The following is a 20,925-nucleotide window of genomic DNA, read 5'->3' as shown; positions in this document are numbered from 1 at the left end:
CAGACATCAACCCCGACCTTTTTTTTTTTAAAGAAAAATACCTACCATCAATAGAGATATGCACCTAACATTAGCTATCCATTGATAAATCAGAGCACAACATGCATGTGTAATGTAAGGTCCGAGGACACGGTGCACCACATGCAGAATATACACCTCTGCATGTGTACAGGCCCATAACAGAAACAGGGCACTGCACCCCTGCACATAACTGGCACAGTATGGTGAGATATAGTCCTGTACTTAGGGAACTGTGCTAGTTCACACGGGCAAGTGCAGCGTGACCGTGTTTTTTAAATTTTCGTCACACATGTGAATGCGCACATGCACACACTTATAGCATCTGGTCCAAGGAGTGAGTTGGTGTGCCGCATTCCGCATATCATGCAACATGTGAACAGATGGAGAGGCAAAGTACAGACCCGCGCAACTTTGCATCACGTGTGCAGCTCCATGCCACCACGCCCCCGCACATGACTGGTTGGTTCGGTGCGGTACAGTCTTGAATCTCAGGTTTTGGTCAGTTCGGTTCGAACCCGAACCGAGCCACATATGGGTGGGAGGTGCGGTGGGTACCAGGTGTCTGGGTAGCTTTTAGGATAAGCTTTCCAAAAGCAGAGAAGCATCTTTACTTTATTTATTTTTTTTTTATTTTAAATAAAAAAATAATTTTAATCATAATTTTATCAAAAAATCAAGATATTTTAATCAAGTTCCAGAATAATCTAACTTTTCTTCACTCATTTATTTTTTTTATATTTTTTGATCGAAATATTATAATAAATAAAAAAATAAAAAAAATTATATCAAAATTTTTGATTTTGGTACGATTTTATTCTATATTATAGATTTTTGAATGAACTACACGAGGACACTAAAATTATTAATTTTTATTAATTATATATTTTAAAATTAAAAAATATATTTTAAAATAAAAAAATTATAAAAATAAAATAAAATTTAAAATATAATTGTAAAATCGAAATATTGTTTAAAATGATTCAAATTGCTTTTGGTATAAAATTGATATCCGATTGTGAAGATCTTGATACATGATACACATGATAGCCTAGGCTTAATTTTGAATAAAATTAAAAAATAAATAATCTTTAATGCATATTCAGGAGCAGTCAAGAGATTATTTATTTTTTAAGTTTATTTCAAAATTAAGTCTAAACTACTATACGCATCATGCATCAAAATCTTTATAATCGGACATCAATTTTATACTGAAAGTAATTTGAATCGTTCTAAATAATATTTTAATTTTATAATTATTTTTAAAATTTTATTTTTTTTATTTTAAAAATATATTTTTAATTTTAAAATATATAATTAAAAAAATTAACGATTTTAACGTCATTGTGTATAGACCATCCAAACATTTACAACATATAACGAAATCATATCAAAATTAAAAATTTTGATATAATTTTTTTTTTATTATCATTTTTTGGTCAAAAAAATAAAATATAATGAGAAAAAAATAGATTATTTTAAATCTGATTGAAATATCTTAATTTTTTGATAAAATTATAGGAGATCTCTTAATTATTATTATTATTATTTTTATTTAAAATAAAAATGAAAGAAGTTGCTTCTCTGCCTTCCGAAAGCTCATCCTAAAAGCTACCCAGACACCCAATGCCCACCCCACCTACATACGAGAACTCCATAGTTTCGTGCGGTTCTACGCTGTACCACATGGAACCGACCAGACGTGATTCATGCTGGTACGGAATTTCATAATCGGAAGCAATGGTGCAGATGCAGGTGGTTCTTCAGGTGGAGGAACTGGTTCATTATGAGGAGTTGGGGGAGGAATCCACTTTTCATTCAGAGGAGGTGGAATGCTAGACTCATCTAATGGAATAGAAGGGCAGCATTCTAAAGACGAGAGATTTGGCTGAATTATTTGCTCTGTTGGAGCCAGACATTCTGCACTTGATAAATCACCACCATCTGGCCTGCAACAGTTTCTTTATCAGCCTCCATTTCCACATCCATGTCCACATCTTCAACTTTGGACAGCAAAAACTCTGTCTCCTTCTCACTTCCTATGCCCTGGCTCACCGAACCAGAAGAAAGCCCTACAATCTTGATACTTTCACTCTTAGGCATGCAGTTGTTGGCTTCCATCTGATGAACTTTCCTAACATCACTGGTAAAAGAACAGCAATTATTTTCAGCAGCACCATATGCGCTGTTCCTTTCAACCACATTAGATCCTCTTTCTACATGATTTTGCACACAATCGTCTTCCCACCATAAAGGCTTTTTTCTCGGCGTCTGCTTAGCTGCAGCGTTTAGATTGAACCGGACGAGAAGACTCCCCTTCGGCAAAAGCAGATTCAAGTTGTTTAAGTTGCGACTCTGTATGCCGCCAGAATGTTGGTAACGATGATCCATGTGATGATAATGCTTTGCAATCTGATATTCTGACCTCAACCTCTTTCACAATCCACTGAAATCCATCAAGACTGTTCTGGGGCCTAAAACCACCATATCTTTCACATATAAGAAAATGCACATTTATTTTTGGAAGCACATGTATTTAAAAAAGAAGCCAAATGGAAATAAAGATATAGAAAGAAACCAGAAGACTCAAAAACAGTAAATACCCTTCGAATGCCTTCAATCTCTTCAATAAATTTTCACCAAATTTCACGCATTGAGCAGAATGAACATCCACTGTTTCATGGCATCCACCAGGTGATGTATTGTCAGAAGCTTATCTTCATCGTTTGACATACGACGGTCTTCCACCGAGTCAGTCATATGTTCTGAAACGAGAACAGTTGACTGTTGTCAGGAACCAAAAGCAGACAGTGCAGAGGATTTCTCACAAGATACACCAACTAGAGAACTCTTGTAATGTGTTAAACCCTGATTAACATCATAAGCTGCATGTACAATCTCTCTCTCCATGTACTCCCATCTCCACACTTACATAGGTCTCCATGCTTCTGGTGATTGAATCACCATCACCATTCCCGTCAGCAGCCAAAACATTACAGTATGCTGCTAATTGGGTGTCAGAATGAGTATGAGCAGGCACATTGAAATCTACTTTTTCTTCCATTGCAGAAGAAACATTTCCCCCTTTGCTTGTTCCCGATCCTAAAGCCAACTCATCATGTATAGGTATCTCCCATGAAGTTTCCCCTGTCACAGTATTCCAGTAATAACTTCCAACCACCAGTCATATCACCAATAATTTGCATTCCAGAAGCATCAGGAACAGTTTTAGTTGTGGAATCAGATTCACCGTATTCAGTAGCCACAAAATTTATCTGACTTTCTTTTGGATCCTTACCATCCACATTCTTGACGGTATCCAATTTATCTGAGTCTTGTTTAATATCGCCAGCACTAGTTAGTAGCTTTCTCAATGCTGCATCTGCACTTTCCTGAACCTGTCAAAATCAATATTTTGGTGATTAATTAGCAGGTAGATGAAGAGGTTTAAGTGAAAATACCTACCATAATTGATTTATCAGAACAAATAAATTACAGCTGACAGTCATTGCCCCTAAAAAGCACAAGTATCTCTATCAACCATTAACTGAAAGATTAAAGTTACAAGAAGTTAGCAAGAAAATCTTGATGGGTCATGAAATGATAGTCAAAAGAAAATGCAAGATGATACACGGACAAACAAGTTATGGTAGGAAGTAAAGCACTAAATGGTCCAAAACAGCCGTCATGGTAAGACAACAGGAAAAACAACCACAAGGTTCATGAGTACTTTAGTCGTGTAAGCAAAGGTAGGCACCATAAATCCAAGCAAATATATCATAAAACATCAAACAGTTGGAAATAGAACTGTGCCTGCTCTAGAAAATATTATATTGCCAAACCAAAGGATCTGCTATTGTTTGTTATGACAGATGCAGAGTATTACTTGAGGAAAAAGACTATGCTTTAGGCTAAAGAATTATCTAATTTATGAACAATATCTTTCCCCAAGAATGATGGTACAAAATTTCGAGGACCCACAAAACCTAGTGACTAATGTACATATGCCTGACAGAGCCTGGCTAAAAGCAGGTTCACGGGATCTGGCGACGGACCCAAATCCAAAAAGGACATAAATAATGGACCTGCTAATTTTTTTTTCTAAAACAAAGCTTGATTCTGAAAATTATTGATTTTAAAGCATATAGAAATCTGAAAACAGATAAAATGGTACACTCATACTGGCTTTAAGTATTATATTTTCTCCAAACACGCATAATATACCGGCCACAAGTTCCATATAAGACACCAACAGGACAAAACTACATGGCCCTACTTGCATTCCCTATTAATTAACCAAAAAAAATGAGGACAGCGTTAAATAAAGATCTATGAACTGTAGCTTGATGCCCCAAAAGAATGCACCTAACATTGCTCAATTGCTCTAGTTTAATAAAACATGTATAAAGATTGACGAAAGTAGCTCGATCACTTTCAACTCCGATCCGAGATTGTGAATCGAAGATCATGACAACCACCGCATATTCATAGAAAACTCTTCCTATAAGCATGCAAGGTATCTTATCATGATATCATAAAATAACAGCGGAATAATTAGTCAATAATTTAAATCCAAAACATAACGATCTAAATTTCTTCTTTAATATCTCAATAAATTCAACAATGATTCATAGGCCTTACATCAAATTCAATAAGACTTTCAACCTAAAATAAAAGTATGGAGATTCTACTTTTGATCACTCTTCCATTCATATCTTGTATCATCTTAATTCCTCAACATCTATAAAAACAGTAAAACAGGAGGTAATGAGCTAGACAGCCCAGTAAGCAATGATCACTTTCAACAGATTTTATTAGGCATTAAAGTAAATAATTATTTATAAAAAATAAGCATATAGAGTTCATCAATTCAAAATCAATTTCGATTATGCAATATAGTTCATGCCAAATTTATTTTTTTTTTCAAAAATTTGAGTTTCTTTTGAGATTTTAATTTTTTTTATTCTTAAATTCTTTTCGTCAACCGTGAGCTATGACCATATTTTTCTTGTGGCAGGATCATAACACCGCGTATCTTCTTGCGGTGAGCTGCGAATTATCTGGCAGCAAAGTCCTTCAGAACCGCTGGTCTCTCTGGCATTTTGTCGCTGGTCTCTCTGACGATATGTCGCTGGTCTTGCTGGCGATATAAATCCTCAGGATAAATCAATTGCCAATGTATATGTCCCCATTGGCGGGGTCTTTTACATAGTCAGGTTGTCAATTCATATTGTTCTTATATCAGAATTCTTCATAAATTATGTTTCATATTCTAATTTCAATAAGAAAATATATAATCATGTAGTATCAAAATCAATCAATATAATGCATCATAAAATCAATATGTTCAATCATGCTTCATCATAATATTTCGAATAAGATATTTTCATAATAAAATATCATTCATCCAATTCATGCATCGTTTCACAAATCGTGTCAGAAAAATCTATTATAATTTATCGATAAATCTAAAAAAAATAAAACATTACTTATCTCGAATGCATTTCAATAAATTCACATAATTCTATAATTTTTTTTTCAAAAATTTTGTTCGTAGATCATATCGCGATATCCCATGATCAAACATCCACAATCCTATACGGGATCAATTTTAATAATTAGAAAGAATACGAATACCATATTTCAACGGTTTAAATTGGGTCCGATCATCTAATTGCATCTAATCAAAATCTAATTAGGACATAAATGATCTAAAATTTGACTATCAGATCAAATCGAATTCGAAGTGATAGAATCGAGGTTTCTTCATTGGTTTCATAAAATTAAGTGGAGAGAGAAAATCAGAGAAGCAAAAATTTATGAGGTACAATTCGAATTAATCAGATGCCATAGTCTAACATCTCCATTGATGTGATCAAAATGATCTAATCCAAATCATAATAAAATCAGGATCATGGATAATCAAATTGAGAAATATCGGATCTGATCAAGGTGATTGCCAATACACTATCCGACAATCATGGATCAAAATTTTTCATCAGATAAAAAATATTAAAAAAAATTCTTTCATTGACTAATCTTTTTAGAGAGAGAAATCGATCGAGAAAAAAATAGCTTAGAAAGAGAAAATTCTAGAGAGATAAAATTTTAGAGAGAGAAATTTATCTTGGACTCTTCAGATAATATGATTCAATAAATCCGATCGATCAGATCAAATCATGCTGAAATTATCATGTGGATAATTCAATAAAATCATGAAAAATAAAATTTTAAAAAATACCTAATATGATCAAAGTGGGTACCGGTGTACCGTTCGACGATCACAGATCAAAAATCCATCACTAGGATCATTTAAATTCATCATCATTCTTTTTAAAATTCTAGAAAATCTTAGGAGAGAGAAATAATTTAGAGAGAGAAAGTAGAGAGAGAAAATAAAGAGACACTAGAAAGAGAAAGAGAAAGTAGAGAGAAGAAAAGAGGGAGAGAGAGAAAGGAGAGAGTCAATATATTTTTTTTTTGTATTTTTTCTTCTTCTTTTTTTTTTCTTTTTCTTTTCCTTCCTTCTTCTTTCCGCGGCTTCCTTTAGGCCAAAATAGGGGACCTCACAATCCTCTCGATTAGTCGACCGACCGACGGTCGATCTGGCACGAGACTGGTCGACGACAAAAGGACGACGACGGGCAGCTCGAAAGGACCCAAACTGGTGGCCGATGGCGATCACCGGCACCCAAAAAATCAAAGAAAAGAGGGTAAAAATAGAGGTTTCTTCCGCAACAAAATCCGACGACTCCGGTCGCCGACGATCGCGCATATGGGCACGGAAAGAAAGAAGGAGAAGAGAGGAAGGGGAGGAGGCTCACCTTCGATGCCGGTAAAGCTTTTCCGATGAGAAATCTCGATGGGCATAGGGATGGTCTTTCATAGTGGCTTTTCGACGATTGCTGCCGATGGACTTCGAGTTCTCTGATGAGAGGGAAAGAAGAGGGTTCTCCTCCTTAAATAGAGCTAGAGGGGGCTCTTTCCGACTCTGGTTGGAAGCCGGTGAAAGGAGGAAAAAGACTCTTTTCAGGAGTCTTCTCCTCTGTTTTTCCTTCCTCTTTTTTTTTTTTCGTTTGGGCTTTGTGGGCTGGGTTTAAGGCCTAATTGGGCCGGACTATAACATTTTTTCCCTCTAAAAGAAATTTCATTTTTGAAATTTTTTCTTGCTTGAGTCTTCATAGTTTCTTACTTTAATCTCATCCTCAAATATTTTAATATTCTAATTCTTAATATAAATTCATTCTTATATCATTTCATAAGGAAAAAATCAATACATCAAATATCGATCTGAAATAAAACTATTCATTTTTTATTATTAAAATTAACATCTCAAAGATTTTTAATATTTTAAGATTTCAAAATCATACTCTCATTCCCTATAAAATAATGTTCAATACCTCATGACTAGATCAAAATCAAACCTATCTCTTATAAATAGAAGAAAATCAATATCTTAATTTTTTGAATAAAAATTTTATTTTTTTTTAAAATACTAGCCGCTCTTAATTAATCAACCCATCATAAGATAGGAAAACATACTTCTATAAAGCATATGATGACATTCTAATCAATCAAAATTTAAAAATATTTTCTCTTATTCGTACTTTCAAAGGTTAAATATTTACCATTTCAATCTCATTCTCAAATTTTTGATATTTTAATTCTCGATGCAACTTCATCATTAAGTCATTGGAAAAGATCAATATTACCGGTGTTGATTAGAATCAAAATCACTATTTCTAGTTATCAAAATTTTTTTACTCAAACCCTCAAACTCTTAAATATTCTAATTCTTAAAGCAAATTTTTATCATTAAGTCATTCCATAAGAAAAAATCAATAACTCAAAAGTTGATCTAAATTAAAACTATTTTTTTCTTATAATCAAAATCAATGTCTTTATTCTAAGTAAGTATATCAATTTTCTTTATCTAAACATTAACTACTCTTAATTAATCAATTCATTATCAGATTAAATTATAAATAACTTCAATCTATCTTTTGTAGAATAATCATCAATATCAATAGATAACCTCAATCTTTTTTATTCAGTCAGAGAAATAATAATAATCAAAAAAGTTCAAACTTCAAATTTTATTATACCCTGGAGATAAATATTTGAGTATAATAATCTAAGATCAAAATCATTATTCGATAAACAATCTCAAATTCTTCCTAATAAATAGAGAATTATAAAATTTAATTCTAAGATAGAAAAAAATTATCTCTAAATATTCTAAATCTAAAATAAAAAATCAAGGATCCACTCATCCTAGAATTAGGATGCTAAATATTTCTGTAGCATAGTAGGTGGAAGCACTACTTTTAAAAATCATATTAAGGATATCCAAATTTTTTTAAAATATTATTCTTTCTAATATCAATAAATTTCTTGTATCAAATCATATTATCTATCATAATTTTTTAACTCAAAGAGTCAACATTCCTGACTTACTCAAAGTAATCCAGATCACCATGCTTCCGCTGCGTATTCTGTTCTAACTATCAAAATTTTTTAGATTCATCAAAAAAAATTTTGATCAAATTATTTCTTTATTTTATCAATAGAAAAGATCTAAAATTTTAAATTTTAATTGAAGTCAAAGATTAACTTCTGATTCTCATTCATACTTTTACTGGTGTACAATAATCTTGATTAACTCTTGAGTCCAATATCACATTTAAAACCATCATATAGATTTACTATAATCAATATGAATCAAATCTTAATTCTCATATCAATTCAATTTGATAAATTCTAAATCAAAATCTTTATAGTCAAATCAATGAGAAAATTCTTCGATGCTCTATCGAATTAGGACATAATCAGAATATATAAGAATTTCAAATCATTATTCTTTTTTTTTTTAAATTTTTATCATTAGAATCTTCAATATCTATCGAGTATCCTTTCATAACAATCATACAATCCTAAAAAAAAATCAATTCTCTACTTAATAGATTCAATCAGAGACCTCATTAACAAAAGTAAAAAGAACTCCATATCAATTCCTAGATCCAAAAATTTTAAATTATAAATTCATATGGATCCCATAATCTCAAATAAATATAAATCAGATCTTTTATCTTAATCCAAATATATCAATTTTTTATTAACAACCTCAACAATAACATCAAAAAATCTCTTGATCAACTTAGATACGAAATCTTTAAATTAAAATTTTATACACATCATATAGTCTCCAAGAGACACAATAAGATCTATTATTTAGATCCAAAGATGATGATTAAAGATTCTAGTATAATGAATATCTTACAATCTCATAATCGATTTCATCAATAAGAAATATGTTTCTTTGCAATATTCTCAGATATGTATTCATCCTAATATGCCACTTTATATATAATCCATATATCAAATTTAATTTCGATAAATATTCTAATTAAGCATCATAAAAGATTTTTTTAGTCCATCCTAGAACAATATTTTATCATCAAATCTTTATCTTGCCAGTAATAGTCAACTTCTCAACTAAAAGTAATATCATAGTATTATTCTCACATCGAATTTGAACTTACGATTCACTTGAATAATCAATGATCAAATTAATAACCATAATATATAATAAAATTTTCATATCAATCCTTTTGTTATCATTTTCGATCAAAATTTAACTAATCATATCATAATCCATAGATCATTCATCATATTTCAAACTCTATATGTCATAATCTCTTGTGATCCTTTCATACATAATCTCAATGTTTAATAAAAAATTATAAAGATTTCTTCCACTTCAATCATCAAAGATCTACACCATAATGTTCCTAGTGTCTATCCACTGACACTCATTCTATATACATCTTAGTTCATCCACTAATACTCTGATACCACTCTAATTGTCACGCCTCCGACCTGAGATTGTGAATCGAGGGTCATGAAAACTGCCGCATACTCATAGAAAACTCGTCTCATAAGCATGCAAGGCATCTTATCATGCTATCATAAAACAATAGTGAAATAATTAGTCAATAATTTAAATCTAAAATATAATGATCTAAATTTCTTCTTTAATATCTCAATAAATTCAACAATGATTCATAGGTCTTACATCAAATTCAGTAAGACTTTCAACCTAAAATAAAAATATGAAGATTCTGCTTCTGATCACTCTTCTATTCATATCTTGTATCATCTTAATTCCTCAACATCTGTAAAAATAGTAAAATAGGAGGTAATGAACTAGACAATCTAGTAAACAATGATCACTTTCAACATATTTCATCAGGTATTAAAGTAAATAATCATTTATAGAAAATAAACATACAGAGTTCATCAATTCGAAATCAATTTCGATTATACAATATAGTTTATGCTAAATTTATTTCTTTTTCAAAAATTTGAGTTTCTTTCGAGATTTTAATTTCTTTCATTCTTAAATTTTTTTCGTCAACCGTGAGCTATGACCATATTTTTTTTGTGACAGAGTCATAACACCGCGTATCTTCTTGCGGTGAGCTGCGAATCATCTAGCAGCAAAGTCCTTCGGAACCGCTGGCCTCTCTAGCAATTTATCGCTGGTCTCTCTGGCGATATATCGCTGGTCTCGCTGGCGATATAAATTCTCAGAATAAATCAATTGTCAATGTATATGTCCCCATTGGCGGGATCCTTTACATAGTCAGATTGTCAATTCATATTGTTCTTTTATCAGAATTGTTCATAAATCATATTTCATATTCTAATTTCAATAAGAAAACATATAATCATGTAGTATCAAAATCAATCAATATAATGTATCATAAAATCAATATGTTCAATCATGCTTCATCATAACATTTTGAATAAGATATTTTTATAATAAAATATCATTCATCCAATTCATGCATCATTTTACAAATCATGTCAGAAAAATTTATTATAATTTATTGATAAATCTAAAAAAAATAAAATATTACTTACCTCGAATGTATTTCAATAAATCCACATAATTCTATAAATTTTCTTTTAAAAATTTTGTTCGTAGATCGTATCACGATATCCCATGATCAAACATCCACAATCCTATATGGGATCAATTTCAATAATTAAAAAAAATATGAATACCATATTTCAACGGTTTAGATTGGATCTAATCATCTAATTGCATCTAATCGAAATCTAATTAGGACATAAACGATCCAAAATTTGACTATCAGATCAAATCGGATTCAAAGTGATAGGACCGAGGTTTCTTCATTGATTTCATAAAATCAAGTGGAGAGAGAAAATCGAAGGAGAGAGAATTCATGAGGTACAATTCGAATTAATCAGATGCCATAGTCTAACATCTCGATTGATGTGATCAAAATGATCTAATCCAAATCATGGTTAAATCAGGATCATGGATAATCAAATTAAGAAATATCGGATCTGATCAAGGTGAGTGCCAATACACTGCCGTCAATCATGGATCAAGATTCTTCATCAGATCAAAAATATTAAATTTTTTTTTTCATTGACTAATCTTTTTAGAGAGAGAAATCGATCGAGAGAGAAACAGCTAGAGAGAGAAAATTTTAGAGAGAAAAAATTATCTTGGACTCTTCAGATGATATGATTCAATAAATTCGATCGATCAGATCAAATCATGATAAAATTATCATGTGGATAATTCAATAAAATCATGGGAAATAGAATCTTAAAAAATACCTAATCTGATCAAAGTGAGTGCTGGTGTACCGTCCGTCGATCACAGATCAAAAATCTATCACTAAGATCATTTAAATTCATGATCATTCTTCTCAAAATTTTAGAAAATCTTAGGAGAGAGAAATAATCTAGAGAGAGAAAATAGAGAGAGTTAGAGAGAGAAAGAGAAAGTAGAGAGAAGAAAAGAGGAAGAGAGAGAGGAGAGAGTCTATATATTTTTTTTTCTATTTTTTCTTCTTCTTCTTTTTTCTTTTTCTTTTCTTTTCTTTTTTTTTCTTTTTCTTTTCCTTCCTTCTTCTTCCCGTGGCTTCCTTTGGGCCAAAACAGGAGACCTCACAATCCCCTCGATTAGTCGGCCAGCTGGCGATCGATCCGGCACGAGACTGGCCGGCGACAAAAGGGCAACGACGGGCGGCTCGGAGGGACCCAAACTGGTGGCCAACGGCGACCACCGACGCTCGAAAAACTAAAAAAAAGAGGGTAAAAACAGAGGTTTCTTCCGCAACAAAATCCGGCGACTCCGATCACCGGCGATCGTGCACACAGGCACGGAAAGAAAGGAGGAGAAGAGAGGAAGGGGAGGAGGCTCACCTTCGATGCCGGTGAAGCTTTTCCGACGAGAAATCTTGATGGGCACAGGGACGGTCTTCCACAATGGCTTTTCGACGATTGCCGTCGATGGACTTCGGATTCTCCGATGAGAGGGAGAAGGGAGGGTTCTCCTCTTTAAATAGAGCTGGAGGGGGCTCTTTCCGACTCCGGTTGGGAGCCGGTGAAAGGGGGAAGAAGACTCCCTTTGGGAGTCTTCTCCTCTGTTTCCCTTTCTTTTTTTTTTTTTTCATTTGGGTTTTGTGGGCTGGGTTTAAGGCCTAATTGGGCCGGGCTATAACAACCACATTCACCAGTGTAATTGTTTTCAGAATAAAAATAATCATAAAATGGCCATGCATTCAATTACACAGACTTTTGTGCTTAAGCAATATGAGCTTCAGACTCTGATGCAGGTTCAACATGATCAGAATGGCAGGTCATGACACCAATTTTATATTTTATTTGTTGACAGTCTACTGTTGTAAAAGAAGCTTATATGATGCACAAATGTGTTTTCTGTTCCTTTTCTTTCTTTTTTTTTTTTTTTTCTGAACCAGACAAGAACTTAAGACTGAAGCTGACAAGTTTGCAAACACAAAAGATACAGCTTACCAGTGTTCTCAAAGTTGGATTCTTAATGATGTCAGCATTACACCAAGACTTCTTAAGGATACGAAAAGGTGTCATCAGGTATTATTATGTTTTCAAAGAAATATAGTGATAACATGCTATACAGGGTGACAAAAATGGCTTTTCACAAGGTGTGTTGTCCTCATTAGGTTGCACCCATTCAAGCTGCTGGAAGATGCACATGATCCAATTCATCATCGCTGTACTGTCCAAATAACAGTAAGGGATTCTCCTCCTCACCTGAGAAGGCAAATTCACTTGTAAAATATCTCAAACCAATAAAGGCTGCTCCAAGCAACCGTTTTAAACAAAAAGATATATAGAGATATGATCTCCAATTGAGTAATAAAAGTCAAAGAAAAAACGAATATGAGCTTTATAAGCTTCTAATTCTCTGTTATGTGACAAACATAATTGATCACTTCCAATTGGCAATCATAAGAATCACATCAGGAGGTAGAAACCAAATAAAGCTGGAGACATGCGTACGAACCAAGAAGGCAATATTTCGTCTTGAAGTCTCCATGCCTGGCTAGATGTTGTCAAAAGATAATAACAGGTTGGGAGTCATTCAATTTTCTCAATGGCAGCCCGATCTGAAATGATTGCCGGATGTTCCTCAGACCTCAGCGAACCTACATTCTCAAAAGCAGATACTCGGTGCATGCAACGAGCTTGTAAAATATTTTGAACATTCCACCAAAAATATGCTGGGTGGCGTATCTTCTCTATATACTCCTTTCAAAGCAATTGATGAAACCCACCTGAAGAAGATGGTGAAGTCGGAACCCCAGATTGGTGGTCGTTATCTAGTTCCTCTCTAATTTCATCATGTAAATAACTGCCCACCATCTCTCCTATAATTAAAAAAAGATGATACGTGTCAGTAAATCATAAAGAGAAACTTGGTAATCCAACAAGTGTACAAGTTATGATAAGAAGAATGGCAAAACAACTGATGTCTGTTAATATGAAAGCAAAATTTAGCTGCAAGGTGCATGAAGCTAACTTTTTTTTGTTTCATGAAAGCACTCTTCATGGGCTAAATTGAGCCCAAGCTGGGATGAAAAATTTTTTGTGCACCCCACGTGGTGATTGGCTCATACGTGGGGCCGGGCAGTGCTTAGAAAAAAAATTTTTTTTTTTTCACTGGCTCCGTGCGTGAGCCAATCACCGCATGCGGTGTACAAAAAATTTTTCTACTAGGATACTCAAGCACTTGAATCATAAGGTATGAATTAAAGTCAAAACCACAATCATAACCATCAAGCCTGATCCCAACTATTCCAGGATGCTCATAGTTATATCAACTACTATTTGAAGTCAACGCCATCCAAATATGAAAAATTGTGCAGGCACCGTAACTATCAAACCTTATCCGAGTTATCTTGCTTAGTTATTAGAATCCGTATATGTATGTCTGTATACACACACACACATATACACACATGTATGTATGTATCTCGATGTGCGTGTGTATCTGTATGTATGCATATGTGTGTGTAGAGAGTCAGGCTAGAATCAAGTCAACTGGATTTGGACTCAAATCCAGTCGATCAAAACTTAATAATAAAGATCCTACATTTTCAAACCCGGTCAGATCAAAACTTAAAAATAAGGATCTTACATTGATGATCCAAGCCGGATTTAATAACTCAAAACTACTTGTACATAAAAAATCATATGATTTGAAAATCCTTAACTTATGCATCAAGTAGTCAAAAATTGAACAGTCTAAATAAAATTGAATTAGATATATTTTTTGATCACTTGATGCATAGATTAGGGATCTTCAAATCATATAATTTTTGGTGTACAAGTACTTGCATAATAGTAGATCATATCCAATGGCTTGAAACATTGATGTAGGACTTCCATTATCCAGTTTTGATCTGACTGAATCCGAATCCAAATCTGATCGATCTTACCCAAGTCTCACCACACCCCCCCCCGAAAACCCCCCCTCCTCCAACACACACACACACACATATATATATATAATGTATGTTTGTATGTATGTATATGTGTGTTATGCATGTATGTGTGTCTATGTTTGTGTGTGTGTATCTGTGTATGTATGTCGGTATATATATCTCTGTGTGTGTGTGTTTGTATGTATGTCTGTATGTATCTGTGTCTGTCTGTATGTCTATATGTATGTATATACACATGCATACATACATACATACATACATATATATATATATATATATATATATATATATATATATATATATATATATATATATATATATATATATATATATATATATATATATATATATATGTGTGTGTGTGTGTGTGTGTGTGTGTAATGGTTTGTATTGGAATTGTTGTTAAACCAATTTAACCTGAAAAATCATGTGAATTGATAAAATCAATAATACACATGATCCGGTCCAACCTAAAGAGAAGTGGATTAAGTTCGGATTCTATTTTTTAACATGATCCGAATATGGATTATATTTGGGTTTTGCCTATCACCAATCCAACCCCCCAGCTTGCAGCCCTAGCTATGCATATACATTTACACATAGATAACCATTTGCATGCATGCATGCATTTATGTATGTATGTATGTAAATGTGCATAACAATATGTGCATAGATATATTTTATGCATGCCTAGATATCTACATAAACCTATGTTTATATGCTCATGCATGCATTTACCATCACATTCCTATAAACATAAGTCCAGATGTACTATTTTTTAGCAACATGAAAAGGATGGATGTCTGAGTTCATCAAATTCATCTATTCTTTTCCCCTTCAACTCAGTACGTTGATAAATACCTTTATATTTTACCCCTTACATTAAGAGAACTAAATCAATTGGGGATTATTTTCTAGGATATATGTCAAATGAGACACAGGTAGCTGTGAAGGGCTCATGCTTGAAGAAGAAGGACCTCATGTATCAGGATGGTACAGACCTTCTGTATTCGAATAGTACAGATACAATACATCTAGTGAAAGTTTGTCCGGACATCATGAGTATATCAATTATGTCTTTTTGGAGGCATCTGATAAAACGAGGTATATCAATTTGTAGGTGATGACTGCACATAACGACAGTCTCCTGATAAGCTACCTCCAATATTACACAAGCTTGATAATTTAGCAGCCAGAAACTTTTACCAAGGTACTTTATGTGCTTTCATATAGCCTCCAATTTCACCATAACTATCGTTATGGAGACGCTTCCTCACACTAAATTATTTTTAAAGATGAACTTTTGCAAGCATTCACCTGATGATGTTCTCGCTTCTTTCAATTTAGGTATGTGCAGATAAAATTAAAGCTGGTATAGGAATTGGTGATTGTATGGATCTCAGGCACCAACAAGTTCATGGTTTTGCAGTCTAGTCATTACAATATGGTTCTCATGAGACACCAAAAATCCTAAGCCAATATCTAACAATGTATGCCAATAAATAGAAGATTCCAGGCAAGAAAGCTAGGTTTCATGCAACTTCCTTTCTTGTGAACAGAAAAAACTTATGATCAAAGCTGAACCTTTTTTATGCGAGATTCGGTGCCAGGAAAAGAGGTTCTTTAACAAGCAAACTCAATTGCTCGCTCTATTACGGAGCTCAAAATCACTGATTTTAAAGTATTGAACCGGGTTTTCCTTTTTCCATTTTTTTTTTTTTTTGGGGGGCGGGGGGAGAAGGGGCCGGCGGAGAGGGGGAAGAACGGGATAGTCTTATGTAACACCCAAACAGCATAAAAATATATATATATATACCGCTCCATTGATCATACCATATAACTATCACTTTTTAATACATATTTAATATCCATAATTTTATTTTTTATTTAAAATTTTAAATGATGAAAATAATTATTTTTTTTTAAATTATGATATCCTGTATCGCTATTATGATATTATACACAGGATGTTATAATTTTTCCACAAAATGTCATAATTTTTTATTTTTTAAAATATTTATAAATTTTTTAATAAAAAAAAATCTTTTTTTCTTGATGATATTTTATGAAAAAATTATAACATTCCGTACAGAATGCCATTATACCGACATAAAATATTATAATTTAAAAAAATATATTTTTATCGTTCAAAATTTCAAACGAATAAAATAAAATTACGGATATAAATGCATAGTGAAAAGTGATGGTTACATGATCCAATCAGATAGCATGATATATTTTTCTATATCATATGTGGTGTATAAATTTTTTTATATATATATTTATATCGAGCCTTCGTGTGCACGTGCATCACATATGATAACGTGTAATCACGGTGTAAGAAAAAAATATGCATGAAAAAAAATAAATAATATTTTTGGATCAGAATTCCAAGAGATAGGTACCTCTCCTGTTGACCGTACCTTAAGATTAGATAAAAATTTACTGGAGGTAAAGATAGAAGCCATCTACCAAAGTTTGATGTAAAATCAATGATAGCCTGATGAAAGACAATGTCGAACCAACACCACCAAGTTGTCCCATGTAAGCACCAATTCTTGACCGGAATATAGCTAGGTGAACCAAGTTGTGCTTTGATGGATGATGGGTGGTTGAAGCAATATTTTGATTTTACCTAATCAAGATTGGACTTGTTTTAATAATCTAAAGCCTACCGATTATACAATGCGTTTTTTGTTTGCACTCACGCATTTTTTTAAATATTTACTAGTTATATTTTTTGGTAAGTTTTTGATATATATAGCATTCATTATCTATATTGTTACGGTCCAAACAGCTAGGCTCATAAAGTTGGACCGACTCTCGAGATGCATCCATAGCTATATTGGCATAAGGCGGCCTCACCAGTATGGAATTGTCTGCTTTGGGCATCCCTATGGAGTCTCCACATGGCTTTGTCCTTCGGGGCCGCATTGCGTGGGTCAAAAGGTGTATCTCGAGGGGTTAGAAGGTTTCGAAGTTTTATAAGACAAGGTGGTCTGACTGAACAACCAATATGGGACTAAAATTTCGCTCTCTCCACAGCAGTGGCCCCTCCAGTCAGGAGACCTTGCCTATTGGGGGGAGACCTGCATGGGCCACCATTGTTACGATCCGGTCAGCCAGGCTTATAAGGTCGGACCGGCTCTTTGGATGCATCTGTAGTCACGTGGACGTAAGGCAGCCCCACCCGCATGATAGGTATGTTTGCTTTGGACGTCTCGCACGGCTTTGTCCTTCAGAGTCATGTTGCATGGGCCAAAAGGCACCTCTCAAAGGGTTGGAAGATTTTGAAGCCTTATAAAGCAAGATAGTCTGACTGAACAATCGATGTGGAACTAAAATTTTGCTCCCTCTACAATATATATCATTATTTACTTGATAATAACATATTTTATAAATATTTAAAGTGTGCTTAGATACTTTTAGATGCCTCGTATTTTCTCAAGATTGGCTCAAAGTTAAAGATGGTTTAAACACCTAAAGACAAGCAATATATACTAGGTATTTAAGGATCTGTTCTTTGGTAGATAAATATTATAAAAAAATTAATTAATTTTTTTATTAATCAATTTATTCATATTTATATACTTTACTAGATGGATAAATTATTTTCACATGAATGGCATTTACCTATAAAATAGGAGAAAACTAGAAGCCTAGGAGGTGGGTAAATCATTTTTATATTAAAAAATTAAATTTTTGATTTTATTCCTAAAATACGTCTAACCATATAATAATAATATAATCATATAAAAAGAATATAATGATGATGTAATGTATTATATATAATCTAACACATTAACATATGATATATAATCTAACACATTAATATATTATATATAATCTAACACATTAATATATGATATAATATAATATAATATTTATAATATATTATTATGATATATTAAATTATATATAATATAAATTATGATATATATAATAAATATATTTATATAATGAAGAGTGTTGGGAGAAATTTTGCATGGGTCAATGATATGAAAAGGCCTAGAGCCCAAGATATCCAAGCATAGTAGGCCTGCTTACTGAAGCTCTTGCCGACCCATGGTCAGCCATAACTTTCATCGAACTAGTATCGACATTTATCCGATTGATGCTTCACACTATGAGCAGACGAAAGCCCATCAGTCTACTGCTTGGCAACCCTCGTGCATAATAGCTAATATTTCCTCATTAGTTGACTCCTGTAGCCTAGGCTGACGAGTTCAGTTCAGTTCAGTTCGATCAGAAGATGGTCATTGGCTGATCATATCAAGCCAACCAATCTTTACCTTCCGAATAGGCCTTTGGTCCTTAGCTTTTTGACCCGATGATGACACAGGAAGACTGCCTCTTAGTCGTTGTCGATCAGTCTTCATCTCGATGGTAACTTAATTCAAAATTCAATGCCTGCCAGGAGACAACTATCGCAAAGCTGATAAGAAAACCGCATCCGCCACATTCTAAAAATCTCGAACGATAATCTTACCACCTCAAGCCAATTGCATTCTGATCGGGTGGGATCGTGCCAACTAATTTGTTAACTGAAGTTCCAATCCTCTGTCCATAAAGGAGGTTTAAAGAGGACTCCAAAAAGATACGTCATTATTCTGCTTCTCACACTCCTCCATCTGTTGAACGAGAGTTCTAACTTAAAGTGTTGGAGGGTCCTCGCTGAAGCAACCTTCTGTCAAGACTTCTGTGTAGGTCTCATCCTCAAGAGGCCCACTTCATCGTCCACTCCAGCATCTTGATCCTGTATAGATTCTCACACCAACAGATTGGCGCTAAAGGAAGGGTATTTGAATCCATTTGGAGAAGTGCAGATTGAGAGTGGCAAACAATCATGCCACTTAAGAGAGTTTCATCTCGCCACACCAACGCCACCGCCTCGCGGCCGACGGAGAGCCAGGCCAACAACCAAATACACTTGCCAGTGGCAGAGACTCCTCCACCTCCTCAGTCGGTGTTAGTCATGACGGACTAGTTCAACTTTTTCAGTAGGTCCAGACTTTGACGGCTACCGTCAAGGTGATCTAGGCCATCCCATCACCCCACAGGTGGCATCACAACCTGATCAGACTCCCCCTGCATCTCTTTCAGCGGCACAACCATTGAATTCGGCTTCACAGCCGTCGCCACCACCAGAACAACCACGGGTACCTCCATAAAGCCCGGAGAGGAGACGGACCCTCCAGAGCCACCTTAGAACTAAGAAGGCGATGATCTCTGAGTCTTCGATTAGGGCATGATTCAACCTCTGGTCGGCGATCCCCTCAGCACTCCGAGGCTTATATCGCCCGAGACCCCGTGCTTGAGTGATGGCTTTGAAAACTTGATCAGTGGATCGATGCGATCCATAATACCTCCTCAATGCCTTCCAATAGGTTTAATAGTGACTTGCCCTTTGATTCAAGGATTATGTAGGAGCCACTTTCTCGGCACTTCAAGGCTCCATAATTTGAAATTTACGACAGGACTGCTGATCCCATCAACCACCTTGAGACCTTCAAGGCGGCAATGCTCCTTTATGGAGCAACCAATACCATTCTTTGTTGAGCCTTCTCCATAACTCTAAAGAGGGTGGCCCGACATTGGTATTCTAATCTGAAGCCAACCTCGATCCATTCCTTCGAGGAGCTGAGCCGATCTTTCATCGGCCATTTTGTTAGTAGCCGACGTTAGTAAAAGTGGTCCACTACCTCTACACTATTAAGCAGAAGGAGAATGAGTCGATCCGAGCTTATATCAGTCGCTTCAATACGGCCATCCTAAAAATCTACGATCTGGATCAATCGATCGCAATGTCTGTATTGATGAGTGGACTCTAGAAGAATGATCTTAAGAAGTCGCTAGTGAAGATTTATCCTTGGGACTATCCTGATATATTGGTTTGGCAAAGAAGTATGCCCGCACGAAGAAGGTTTTCGTTGAAGATGAAGCCCTCGCTAGCTTCGTAGTGGAGGAAAAGCAAAATAAAGAGCACTTCCCAAGATGGGAGGAGAAAACCCGACAGTGCTCTAGGTCCCCATCAAGGAAGCTGAAAAATGAGACTCCTCCTCAGAACCGTCGATCCTGGAGCCCTTAGAGAAGGGAT

At 34.3% G+C, this 20,925-nt stretch overlaps 1 pseudogene; it reads right to left on the bottom strand.

Annotated features, from left to right (window-relative positions):
* Positions 1 to 1,577: 1,577 nt before the first annotated feature.
* LOC105060794 (uncharacterized) lies at positions 1,578 to 19,997 on the bottom strand (annotated as a pseudogene).
* Between the last annotated feature and the right edge of the window lie 928 nt (positions 19,998 to 20,925).

This window comes from Elaeis guineensis, chromosome 1 (genome assembly GCF_000442705.2).
Source record: "Elaeis guineensis isolate ETL-2024a chromosome 1, EG11, whole genome shotgun sequence".
NCBI classification, from domain to species: domain Eukaryota; kingdom Viridiplantae; phylum Streptophyta; class Magnoliopsida; order Arecales; family Arecaceae; genus Elaeis; species Elaeis guineensis.
The sequence above is the reverse complement of the archived record's forward strand: the minus strand, read 5'-3'. Positions and strand labels throughout refer to the sequence as shown.